The 13,632-nt window shown below is 38.8% G+C and overlaps 1 protein-coding gene across 2 annotated transcripts in view; it reads left to right on the forward strand.

The window, feature by feature from the left end:
- fbxl16 (F-box and leucine-rich repeat protein 16) overlaps positions 1-13,632 on the forward strand; it is a 48,781-nt gene that overhangs the window by 12,410 nt on the left and 22,739 nt on the right. Inside the window, exon 1 of one of the 2 annotated variants that reach the window (XM_033645170.2) lies at positions 11,247-11,385. The exons of the other annotated variant lie outside the window; for it this stretch is intronic. The gene's annotated coding sequence lies outside the window, so the exon portion shown is untranslated. Of the gene's footprint in view, positions 1-11,246; positions 11,386-13,632 lie in introns of those variants that run through there. 2 annotated transcript variants of the gene reach the window in all.

The raw sequence follows: 13,632 nt of genomic DNA on the forward strand, positions 1-13,632 counted from the left end.
CTCACTGGCCACTAGTTGATGTGAAATGCATGCAGGGATATGAGTAATAATAATTTTCCCTGTGAGTTTCCTCAGTTAGAGGGAAGGCTATGAGGTATTAATGTAGATTGACATATAGCTCCAGTTTGTGCCTCACATGTATTAGCATTAGGTCGTTGTTGTAAAGCTGACAGCAATGCTGGGTTCAGTTCATTACATGACTCCAGCGTTGAGGGTTTTGAAACCTTTTTCAATATTTCTGTCATCCCCTTATCCATTGTCAGTAATAGATAATCAGTCATTCTTAAAAATGTCCTCATCTGTGACATATTTGTAGGTTTGGGCCCTTCTAATATGCCCTTCACTCTACAAGAAGTCAGAACTTTTGTAAAAACCTAAACACTGGTTTGTCAAATATAAGACAGAATTCAGACAAAGCTGATCCTTCTTTAACGAAGCCTCATAACCCTTCACAGTCAAACCCTATAGAGGGACCACTGTGTCATTCACACAACTACAAGCAGAGGCCAAAAGTAAACCATTCACATACTGTACTAAAATAAATGCTGGCGGAAAGAAGACATCTTTGAGGTAATTCTGCACGGCATGATGACCTAAAAGACGTCTTAAGATCATTACTCAGCACACTCTTCAGACAAACTTGTAACTGTGAATGGATGTCCGTCACAGGTAACCGCAAACAAATATTGACTTATCTTAGGTAATGGAACAGAAAAAGTGCACTGCAGAGATCACTTATACTGGTATATATTTGGTATATTTTTTATATACCAAAAAAACAAAAACAAAAATCCGAAAATCCATTTCCTATTGTGTATTATTTATCATAAGCAAGTGTAGCTTTATTGTGTACTATACAAATATGCAATGAATGAAAGCTACTACTGCCTACATAAATTACACATATAGGGCAACAAATGATTGACACTTTACTAGACTTCACGTGGGCAAATATAACACAATAAAGACATGAATATGTCTGTGAGCACCATTGTTCAAGATTCAAGAGTCAGAACTTTTATTTGCTATTTGCTCAGGGATGTGTGTACCATTGTGGATTGTGTGTGTGCGTGCGTGCGTGCGTGCGTGCGTATGTGTATGTGTTGTTGTGCACATTGATTGCTAGGTGCATGTGTGGCTAAAGAACTGCAGGTAACTTAGCTAAGATAGCTAACATTAGTGATGGTTGATTGATTAGCACCAGCATATCAATCCACATGCAGAACAACAGTACACCATATGCTGGAACTGGTATCAATAATAATGATTAATAATTGCCTGAATGAATGCCTTGATGGGGACTGCTGTTTGTCTTGTCTTGTTTGTCTTTAACAGTAAGTAGCCTACAGGAAGTCTGAATGGACTTTTACATGGCATGGTTATTTTTTGAATCAATGGCCAGTGCTGTTTCATGAGAAAGAAGATACCATGAGATCAATAGCAGAAAAGCATCTTAAAAATATCAGACCAATGTCATGACAGTAGGAGGCCCATGCTGAGGGGGTACACTAAACACTATCCTGAAACTTCAATCAATCAATCAATCAATCAATCAATCAATTTTATTTATAAAGCCCAATATCACAAATCACAATTTGCCTCACAGGGCTTTACAGCATACAACATCCCTCTGTCCTTAGTACCCTCACAGCGGATAAGGAAAAACTCCCCAAAAAAACCTTTAACGTGGAAAAAAAAACCGGTAGAAACCTCAGGAAGAGCAACTGAGGAGGGATCCCTCTTCCAGGACGGACAGATGTGCAATAGATGTCGTACAGAACAGATCAGCATAATAAATTAACAGTAATCCGTATGACACAATGAGACAGAAAGAGAGAGAGAGACAGAGAGAGATGCAGGACAGACGGTAATGACAGTAGCTTACAACAACATTAATGAAAGTAATAATATTATAATTATAGTTCTGGTTACTGTGGTACAATATGTTGAAAGTATATATTAATATTTGATAGTATACGTGTGACAATAATCATATGTGTATAATAACAGTAGAATTATGACTAATGATAACAGCAGCAGCAGCAGCAGCAGGAGGCATCTGGCAGGATCACGGCAGCAACACAACCACACACGTCACACTATCCAGGCACCGCTGCAATAAGAGTTAACCTGAGAGACAGTGGAGCACAAGGGGCTCCGGAGAAGAAGCCGAGTTAGTGACATCCAGAATGGCCGAGTGAGCAGGATGCAGTAACAGGACACAGAGAGAGAGAGAGAGAGAGAGAGAGAGAGAGAGAGAGAGAGAGAGAGAGAGAGAGAAGGTTCCCCTTGTGTATTATAGGGGGTCCTCCGGCAGACTAGGCCTAAGTCAGCCTAACTAGGGGCTGGTACAAGGCAAGCCTGAACCAGCCCTAACTATAAGCTTTATCAAAGAGGAAAGTCTGAAGTCTAGTCTTAAATGTAATAGATAACTTAACATCCAATGCTAATTTTGTAAATGAAAATGATCAGGAGAAATGTTCCTTTGCTTGGGGTTTGTTATTGACCTTTCTTCCATATCTAAGACCAGACATTGACAGGCAACATAAATATCTTTGATAATAAAAATTATGACGAAAATGTTTGTTTTCATTGTTGAGACGAGGCACGACTAAAATGTTAGCAGTGAGCAATATGAGATTGGAGTGCAAACAGGTTGTAAAATGCTAGTAAATAGTTAGCGCCTGGGTGTTTTGCCAGCTAACCTGCAAAATACTTGCAGCAGATCAGTGTCAACCTGGGTTGTGAGCTGTTATTCGGTAGTAAATATGCAGCAATGTGTGTCTGACTGAGGATGGTGGAGCCGTTGAATGGATTTGTGGTTTGTTAGTTGCAGTGGTGGCTGTTAGCAGCTCACTCCGCTTGTTAGCTGGTTAACTGCAGCAGAGCAAGCACCCACCAGCTGCCGGCAGACTTCATATCTGGTGATCCAAGAACTCCACTCAGATCTGGACATATATTTGCGTTTTCTAGGATAGCTAGAACATGATCCGCCCTACTATGCCTCTGATTGGCTAGTGCTTGTTAACTTCATTGGTCTGATTGGTGAGATGAAGGCAAAAGGTGTGAGACTGGCTAGGGTAAGGGTAAGTATGTCAGGGCAAGCCAATCAGAGGCAGAGTAAGGCAGAGTGGGGCCTTTGCTATCCTAGGAAAAGCAAATTCATGATCGGGACTGTCTCTAGAAAGTTTTCTGGTTTGGTTGTTGTTTGACAGGCATGTAGAAGGCTTGGTAATCTGTGGCTGCATCTGTGCTGTATGTAGGCTTAACAGTATGAAGTCACTGCAGTTTTTTCTGACAAAGCTGAAAGTCCAGTTTTAATCACAGATCATCAGAGGACAGAAGTTTAAAACTCCAGACAAACATGTTGCAGATTTAGAGAATTCAGGCTGAAATAAAATAATTTTTCTACTCCTTAACAGTGACATTGATAAATCAGAGTTCACAGAGAACCTGGGTACAAATCCTAGTTGTCAGGTTGACTTATTATTTATTTAAGGTCTTCATGTTTGAGATGTTTAGTTTTTCAAATGATGATTAATAAGTTTGTGCTGGTAAATCATCTTTTAAACCTGTCAAAAGCACTGTTGCAGAAATGCAAGTCTGTGAATGTGTAGTTGTAGAAAATAATTATGTCCGAATGAAATTTCAATACTTGATACAACCTGTCACCTTGATTCTAATTTCTGATACCTGTATTAGCCCAACTGGATTTGTTTAAAGAGAGAAAACATTTTGACTAAAAGGAAAGACTAAAGATATAAACTGACTTTTAACAAAGAATGACTTTTCATTGAATAAAACTAGACTAAAACTATGAAAGACAAAAATGACTAAGATATGACTAAAACTTATAAGCGTTTTCATCTAAACATCAAGACTAAATCTGACATCACCGGCTCAGTTAGGTATGTAGGTGTCTCTAACCCCCAAGCTCTTCCTGTTTCACTTGATGTCTTCAGTTTAAAAGAATTTGTTGATTATTAGGTTGAAACAGAAGCTGCTGTTTCTGGTGTAGATTTTGCAATTACATCAATCGTTAAATGTGGTTCTTCACTTGCATTTGGCAATTTTATTCACAGTCCTTCTGTTTCAATTCAATATTGGTTTTGCTTTGGAACTTGTTTGCCATACAGAGGGATAGTTTAGACCAGTGGTTCCCAACTGGTGGCTCATGGTTCAAAAATGGGCCATAGGTCCATTCTGAAAGGAACGCAAGTGACTGTCGAACGTGTCAAGTTTGTAAAAAAAAAAAAAAAAACACAAGTCCACTGACCACAAGTCTCTGTGAAGCTAATTACTTAAATAAGTAAAACAGTCCAAATGTAATATACAGTAGACTACATATAGTTTATGATAAATGTATTAAGTCTCTGACAACTAAAATTCACTACAGTCACACAAGATGTTTTCTGTTCACAGAATAAACCTCCAAATCAGACAAATAAAATTTAAATATCTGGAATTCAACAAAAATTAAAAGTTTATCTTAAACGTCATATTGTTGAGTCGACATCTAAACCAATCAGCTGTTTTTCCTCTAGTAACCTAAGATCCAGACTTCCAGGAGGTTTTTACCAGGAGCCAGATTATCTGCAGAGGTCTCTTCTTCACAAAAGCAAACAGACCCAGCAATTTTAATTAGTAAAACACTGAATAAAACAGTTTCAGGTGTTTGTCAGACAATTTTTGTGATAATATATTCCCCTAAATCCTACACACTGGACCTTTCATATTCCTCATCAATCAATTTGCTCTTTCTCTTGAAGGCTTCTCAGCCATTTGTCCTTGTCTTTGCTCTGCCTGTGTAGCAAAATACTGAGACAACCATTAGCATTTTATGCATTTCATGATGTGGGTCATTCAGTGCTGTAGAACTGCTGAGTCAGCCCACATGGAGACATGATTTACTATTTCCGTGTCTTTCGTGTTGTTTATCTGGGGAGGTTACCTTCTTAAATGTCTATGTGGCACCTTTTCACATTAAATAATACATGACTACATTTTGCTTTATAAACCTATGGATTTTGATAGCTCATATGTGTCTCAGCAAGATTTTGGTTCATGTTTATAATTTTCTGCACATTCAAAACAGATCCCACATGTGGGTGTTCTCAAGAGATTCTGACGATCAAATTGTAGTATTTTAAGAAAAAAGTTGTAATATTAAGAAAATAAAGTTGTAATTTAATGAGAGAACTACATTTTCAAGAAAACACCTGACCTATAGTTGGGGTTATTGCTCTGCTGATATGGTAGTATCCCCATCAGACTGTCTGACAGAAATATAACACTGTCTTGGACTCTTTGAATGAGGAAAAAGTTAAGGGACACAGCTGTGGCAGCTCTTCACCGGAGGTGGAAAACTAACTAAAAACACTTTTCATCAGGTGCAAATTTCACCATTTATGTGGCGTATCATCTACATAAAAATGACCAATATTAACTTCACCAGCCTCTGGTAAAGTGCAGCTCTCAGCTTTTCAGTAGGAGGCATCAGGGAGTAGGGAGGGCGCCCCAAACAGAGCAAAGGTCACTTTAAGTTATGGAGATACAGAGACAGTGACACAGATTATTTTTTGGGCTTTTTTGCCTTTCTTAGATAGGATAGTAGGAGATGGACAGGAAAGAGCAGAGAGAGAGGGCACAACATGCAGCAAAAGCCCCAGATCGGAATCAAAGCTTGTTGTTGTGAGAATTCAGCTGTTAGTACATGGGGCACACATCCTACCTACTGGGGCGCCTCCAATCGGAATTTTTTACAAGTCAAAATAACTGAAGGCTACTGTGGCCTATGGACTGTCAGAAAAAGCTAAAGCATGCACACAGACGCTGATTTGGCGCTGATACTTCCACTGCCGTTTTAAAGGCGAGACAACTCTGTCCCTCAGTTCTGTGACTGTACCTTTTATAAAGAACAACAAGGCAGAATAACGGAGCAAAATTCCCACCTTGAACAGGCAGTGTAAAAGGGGCTTCTCATGCACAGTGTGTGTGTTTGCAAACAGATTGGAAAGCATGGTTTCGCATTGCTTAAAGTTCTCTATAGTGATTTCTAGGCTGTAAAAACATATGCCTAAATTCTTTCTGAATGTGGACAGTTGATTGAGCAGCAGCTTCTTCCCATTTTAACTCTGTGTCCCATTATATCAGCTCCATTCCTCATTTCCATTCCTTACCACGATTAGTCACATTTTACATTTACATCTTGCAAACCTGTACCTTTGTGGCCTGTTATTGAAGGCTGACTTAACACTGTATTCATTGACACATTGAAGGTCAGACAGCCACAGCTGCAGTATAACACTGTTACCTCACCATTTCATTATTAATGCCATGATACAAAGAAAGATTACACATCACAGTGACTGAGCTCCAGTGCCAGAACTGCATAAAGTGTTTTGCATTAAAATGTTTTTTTCTGTAATGACAGGGATTCTATTTGTTCGGACTGTTATGTAGTGTATAGTACAGTAATTTTGACTTATTTTTTCATGGTATCATTAATATTTTTTTCCACAAGAATGAACCAGTACATGTCTCTACCTCTATAGTTCTGTTCTACACATAACAGAGGACTCACATCTTGAGCCTATAATTATGCCAGAGCAGTCACCAGAAGAAAATATTTGCAATTTACATCTCTGCAAACCACAAATTCTCTACATTTGCATTTCCCAAATGTATCATACCAATATTTCTAAAGTGACTTGGTTTATGAGCTGACTTTGTCCGGGGAGGTGGAGGGGATGGTGGATAGCATGGCATCCAGACAAAACCCGCCAAGCTGCAGACCACTGCAGATCACTGTTCAAGACTAAAAAATTTTGGTGAGTCATTTTTAGCGTTTTTAGCTACATTTTAGGCACCATATGTGGGTATTATGTAGCAATCCGTCACCGAGTTTCCTGCAGGAATGCTGGCACAAAAAGTGGTTGTTTCTTACCAAGACATCACTGTTTCCAACTGCTTTTTAGGCACCAAATGTGGGTGTCTTTTAGGGACCCATGCCTGTTTTGCCAGCAGCTTTTTGGTCTCTGTAACTGTTTTGGAGGCCAAAAATTATACATATTTAAGGGTGGGGAAAAGGACTGTCTGCAGATAGTGTCCTCGGCTTCTTAGTCAGTCCACCCATAGCTCCTCTACTGCACCACTCCATTGTCCTAATATGATCACTTATGGCTCCAAAAAACCAAGATGGCGAAATATTCAAGGCTTCAAAAACGCAGTCCACAAACATGGATGACGTCACAGTAGGCACATCCATTATTTATACAATCGATGGCTGTAACAGACAAAGCACTCTACAGTAATGCCTCTCATTTACCCATTCACTCACATGCCGTTGACGTCGGAACTGCCATGCAAGGTGCTGGCCCACCCATCAGGACCAACTTGGGGTTCATTGCCTAGCTCAGACACTTGAACATGGGGACAGGAGAAGCTGGTGATTGAAACACAAACCCTTTCTACCTGCTGAGCCACAGACAACCCAAGTCAGGGGGTCTTTTAGGGACAGTGTGGGTTGAGGACTCAAATGTTGTTGGTGGTGAAGGTGATGAATTCAGCCTTACCAGCAGTTCCATGAATCATGGGATTCGGCAGAAGAGAAATAGAACTGAGTGATTCATGCAACTCTGTTTCACAGTATGTTGTGTAATGACAGAGGTATTTTGCAGTGAAACCCCACATCACTATTTGTAGTAAAACTGTATTCAAGGGGACGTGTTGCTGTGGTCATCTCTAACCTCAGGCTCTGTGTGATAGTGCTCTTCTCTTTGCACACTTTGTTTAGCCCAGTGACATGGCTGTTAGCTGACATGGTTCAGTAGTAGTGGAGAGTCACCTTTACTGTTGGCTCTCAAAATACACTCAATTAATTACTGAATGACAGTTTTAACAAGGCTATTCTGTGCATGTACAGTATAATACATATATGTACATGTAAAAATAAATGGTCAGGTCTTAATCATACCCCAATCCATCATGACACAAAGTTTTAATGTTAAGTCTACACAAATGACAAAATGACATAAAAACTTTATGTTCACTTGACAACAAAAATTCATCCCTTGTGAGCCTGACATCATTTTTTGAGTTCTGAGTTAATTTGACTAAAATTTATAAACGCCAATTTTACATTATTAGTTTAAGACCAATAAACAACACTAACATTGTGCACGTAACATATTGTGTTGGGCTGGGGCTAAATGGGTGGAGTTTCTCACCATGAGACAATGTGTTTCAGGCCATAAGCCGAAGAAAACTGAGTTTAAATGTGTTCTAAATCACTCAAGTTACTTGTTAGGCAATAATTAATGTTTATGTATTTCACAATGGTCCCAATAGGTCACAGTTAACGTTGTAGTATAAGACATTTTGCACCATGAGTTAAGTCGTATACACAGTTAGTGACACCCTGCCTGTGTGTATAGTAGAATGTCTACCATAGAGTTGTGCTGAGGTGAAATAAAGTGCGCTTCCTTGTTCAGGATCCATCTCTTTGCCTTATTTTGTGATCAAGAAACCTAAGCTTACCACAATATCTTTTTGTAGTTAAATGAAATTAGAAAAAATGCGTACTCAATATTTTTATGTTCATATGATATAAAGTTAAATGCTCAAACAATAACAAAAAAAGTGTATGTAAACTTCCTGTTAGACCAGGGTGATGTGACATATTAATTTTGTGTCTGATGTACTCAAAACATTTATGTTACTGTGTTGTACTAAACTAAGAGTTTTGAGTGCAAGCTGTGTAATTTGAGTGACAGTGTACAAACTGACAATTTACATTAAAAGTAGAACTTTACAAAAATACAGCCATTACAACTGACCATTAATGAAGAATCTACAAAATGCATTTAAGAAATGGCAAATTTAAAGTTGAAATTAGTGTAAGTTAGAATTTTATAGACAATTTGAGTTGTATAATATTGTGTGTATTTGTGTGAATCTTGCCTTCACTAAATGGATTGACAGACCACTGGACCTAAATGCATTGTTTGCAAACTTTAAATTACATTTTACCAATTACTTATTAAAAAGTTTATGCTTTGCAGTTTGGATACATTTTTGTCAGTGACAAAAATGAGGCGTCTGCTAGGTTTTACCTCATAATGATAATTTCACTATGACAAGAATTTATGTGACTTGATGTTCACTACGATGGGTTACACCACTCAAGTTTTAATAGTTTACCAGTTTATTTTGACTGGAAAGCCCTCACTGTATGTTCTAAAAACAACAGCTTGTATACAAACTGTATACATGATGGAAATAGGCAAGAAGATGCACTGTAAGGTCTGGTCTGGTCTCAAGGCATGTTTTACAGAAGGAGAAGTATCCATAAGTTTATGTGTGCATACTTCCCAGCAGTACTTGGGCTGAGCTTTTCCCTTTTTCATCAGAACAACTGTTCTTGCCTCCAGAATAGAGGAACAGGACACATTCACATTTTTTTTTCTAAAGGCTCAGTATATGGGGTTTAGGGGGATATATTGTCAGATATGGAATATAATATAACAACTATGTTTAATCACCTGAAAATACGAATGGTTTTGTTTTTCGTTACCTTAAAATAAGCTGTTTATATCTACAAAGGGAGCAGGTCCATGGAGATTGCTGCGTTCACTGCCATGGTTCTACAGTAGCCCAGATCGGACAAATTAAGCACTTGTCATGAGCATTTTCACGGTGGCCACTGTAGTTAGAAGCCTCTCTGCGACAAGCAGTGTTGGAAAAACACTGACTTTTTTTAAGGTGACACTGTTTTATTCAGTGTTTTTACTGGTTTAAATCACTGAGTCCATTTGTTTTGGAGAGGAAGAGACCTCTGAGGATAACTCAGCTCTCAGTAAAAACCTCCTGAATGTCTGGATCTTAAGTTATCAGAGAAAAAAAGGTGAGCACACAGACAACCTGACAACTATGACATAAGAAAGACATAAAGTTTAAAACACATGAACACATTGGTTGTTTGGATGAATGTGTGGCTAATTAGCCGAGCTGCAGATGACTTACCTATGACTAACCTTACCGACCCCACTGCATGCTATTGTGATGGGCACTAGTGCACGCTTGTTATACGGTGCACACACACACACACACACACACACACACACACACACCACTAGCAACTGTTTATAAAAATGCCAGAGAAATCAAATTTAGGGAGCTTTGCTACTTTTTTGTTTGTTACGTTTGTCTCTCTCTTGTCCTTTCTTACCATCGCTTTTATATTTAAAGGGCATGACTGCTCGCTGAAACCTCAAGAAGAGCAACTGAGGAGGGATCCCTCTTCCAGGACGGACAGACGTGCAATAGATGTCGTACAGAACAGATCAACATGATAAATTAACAGTAAACTGTATGACACAATGAGACAGAGAGAGAGAGAGAGACAGAGACAGAGAGAGATGCAGGACAGACGGTAATGACAGTAGCTTACAACAACATTAATGAAAGTAATGATATTATAATTCTAATTACAGCTATTGTGATACAATATGTTGAAAGTATATTAATATCTGATAGTATACATACAACATACAACAAACTTGTACATTTATAGTTTATTCAGATTTTTTGTAGTTTATGTAGAACAAGTGTTCAATTTTGTTATAGATTGCTACTGATTATTTTACCAAGAAAAGAAAAGAAAGGAAAACAAAAAGAAAAGAGAATCCTGACAGAAATTGGTTTGCATTGTATAGCAAATGGCACTATTTTTAATTTAATGTAATTTTCTTTTAAAAAAAAAACAAAAAAAAAACACAGGTGTAGTTCTGCGGTGGCAATCTGGGTCATTCGCAACTGCACTGCTTGTACTGTCTACATTTACGCCCCTGCTGTTCACTAGCTGATGCACAGAATGTATTTTAACTACGAATGTAGAATAACACTGTGAGAAGATAACCATTCATAACCATACATTTGAAATTAATACATTTATTGTGTCTATATTACACCAGTTGAGCAACAGCTTCTGCTCAGGTGAAGCATCATTACATGGACAAATAATGTAGGTTTGTTTATGATTATAATTACATGTAAATGATCATTCAGGACAGCACTGCATGTGGTAGCATAGCATTATTTTAAGGAAGAGATAGGGGACATTTTGAGCATTGAGGGGAATGTGTCTTTTCCAATATATATTAAAACTACTATTATACAAACTTGCTGTAGTTGTTTTAGTAGCAGTGTTTGTTTAGTCAGTTTACAATTGTGGAGATAAGGGTTTTATTGTGAAGAGCCGGATGTCCTGTTATTGTTGCTTCTGGTGGATCACAGGCAGCAGCAGAGCTCGCAGATGCTTCAGCATCCCTGCCTCCCTGCCTGAAAGAGACACCACAGCCACATGACATAACAGACGGAGGAATGGTAAATATAGATTTTGCTGTAGCTGTACATACAATGAACTTGAATTTTATCATAGCGTGCCTGTGACATCTGTTGGGTTAGCCTGACATTGCTCTGAAACATGTCTGCTTTTTTTGAAACATTTCACAGTGCTTGCTGTAGCCAGTCTAGCTGACAACATTGCTGTATTATGTAATGGATGAACCTCGGTGATGCTACAGCGGAGGCAGAGCCAGTCTCCATCTGCTAAGGGACCGACAACAAATACTTTAGAGTGATAAAACGTAAAATTCTGCCGGATGTGGTTATACTGAAAAGTGTTCTCACTCTTTCATAGACAGTATGTACATGTATATAGATGTATGTGTAAATGGGTGTAGCAGGTGGCTATAGTGCAGCTGGTTGTTTCAGTAGAGTGGGACAGAGAGATGCTGTTTTGTGTGAAGCCCTGTAGTCAGCATGTTACATAACTGAGCGGTTTGAGCCTGTGAGCTGTCCTCCTGCTGCTGATACAGTGAGATCACAGAGAACAGGCTCGATGAGGCCATGGGCCACAGCATTCATTTACACTATGATGTGTTTTCAATTGGATACAACGTCCAGCTCTGTTGAATACAAACCACAAAAGAGACGCTGCCTATTCAAACAATATACTTATGATAGTCACAACATTTTGACTCCGCTGACTGCAAACTGGTTTTCAGTCATATGCCAAATATTTCCTTGTAAAAACTGCTCAGATGTTAGGATTTGTAGCTTTATCTGGCTTGTACCAATTGAATATTTTTTAAACTCCATTGTCAGACAAAATGGATGATTTGTAGTGAAGTGCTATCCACCTTATTTTTCACGGAAACACGGAGGCAAAACAGAACGCAGCCAGCTTCCGTTTTTTTGTGCGACACTTCCGGTCCAGCACTCTTACCACTGTGTAAATGGGAATCGCCTTGTTGTTTACCTTGCTGAGTTTAGCTATATATATGTATATATCACATTTTTCACGTCACTATATCACCGTTTAGACTAATCTGATGTTTGTAAAGTCTATAAACACAATGACTGAACAAACATTAGTATTTTCTCTGTGTGTAATTAATAACATGGTTATCGTAGATTAGCTGGGCTAACCGTTAGCTGTTAGCCATTAGCCGTGTCTGTAATAACTCACTAAACTCACAAAGTAGCTCGTGAAAAAAATATTTTCTCCAGCGGATGTCTTAGTTACAACACGATTGAGCTAACTGGAGTAGTTTCATGTCGTATCCGACAACGGGAGGCTTTTAACAGATGACGATCCTGATGCTAGCTTTGCTGCTGCTGTTAACGTTAGCTGTCCCTGTCAGCTGCAGCCACTGATGCTTTCTAAACATCGTGATTTCCCAAAACTGAATAAATACCACACATAGCAACACAAAACTGCTTTGCTAGCTCAATCATGTTGTAACGGCTGGATGGTTGATGCGTACATGCTGATTCAGGTGCTATCAGAGCCGATCCGCGCATCACTATGGCTTAACGATCAACTCAGTCAATTAAAACAACCCCTCCTGTGTTAGGAGTGTATATCGCTGACAGAAAGAAAGAAAGAAAGAAAAGGAAAAAAAAGATAGAAAAGCAGCGTACACCTCACATATTTATTTCTCACAGTTGTACACACGTGTGGCTGGCATGCAGAAGCACCGTCTGTGTGTCTGTGTGTCGAGGGTGCGAGCCGCAGCTTCAGCTGCTCAGGTAGAGAGGCTGTGTAGCCCGGTGTGTTTTTTCACTGATTCGGTTCTGCAGGTTCTCTGCTGGTACACTGGAGACGGGGATCAAGCACTTTGTCTCACTCGGGATAGATTGTGCTTTTTTGGTTCATAGTTTATGATTGACGTGCGATTTATTCGCGTTTAGAGGGAATAAATTTCCGTTATAACGGAAACGTGGGCACAGTTATCTAACGTTATACAAAATACACAGACTAACTAACTAACTGATTGACTAACATAAACAACTGAAAACTGAAAAAAAATTAGCTTGCACCATTAGCTCCGGTAAGGGAAAGCATGAGGGAAAGCGGCTGACTGGAAGTCAGGCACAAAAAAACGGAAGCTGATCACTATTTACTTCCATGTTTGAAAATAAGGTGGATAGAGATAAATCCTTCCATAATGTATATATTATGTTACAGTAGCTAAGTCATTATATAGATGTACGTCTGAAAAATAATTGAGAGTAAAAATTTGCTCTTAAACTTGGAAATATTACTTTGACAAAACAATCTTAACT

Source organism: Epinephelus lanceolatus, chromosome 18, assembly GCF_041903045.1.
Source record: "Epinephelus lanceolatus isolate andai-2023 chromosome 18, ASM4190304v1, whole genome shotgun sequence".
NCBI classification, from domain to species: Eukaryota; Metazoa; Chordata; class Actinopteri; order Perciformes; family Serranidae; genus Epinephelus; species Epinephelus lanceolatus.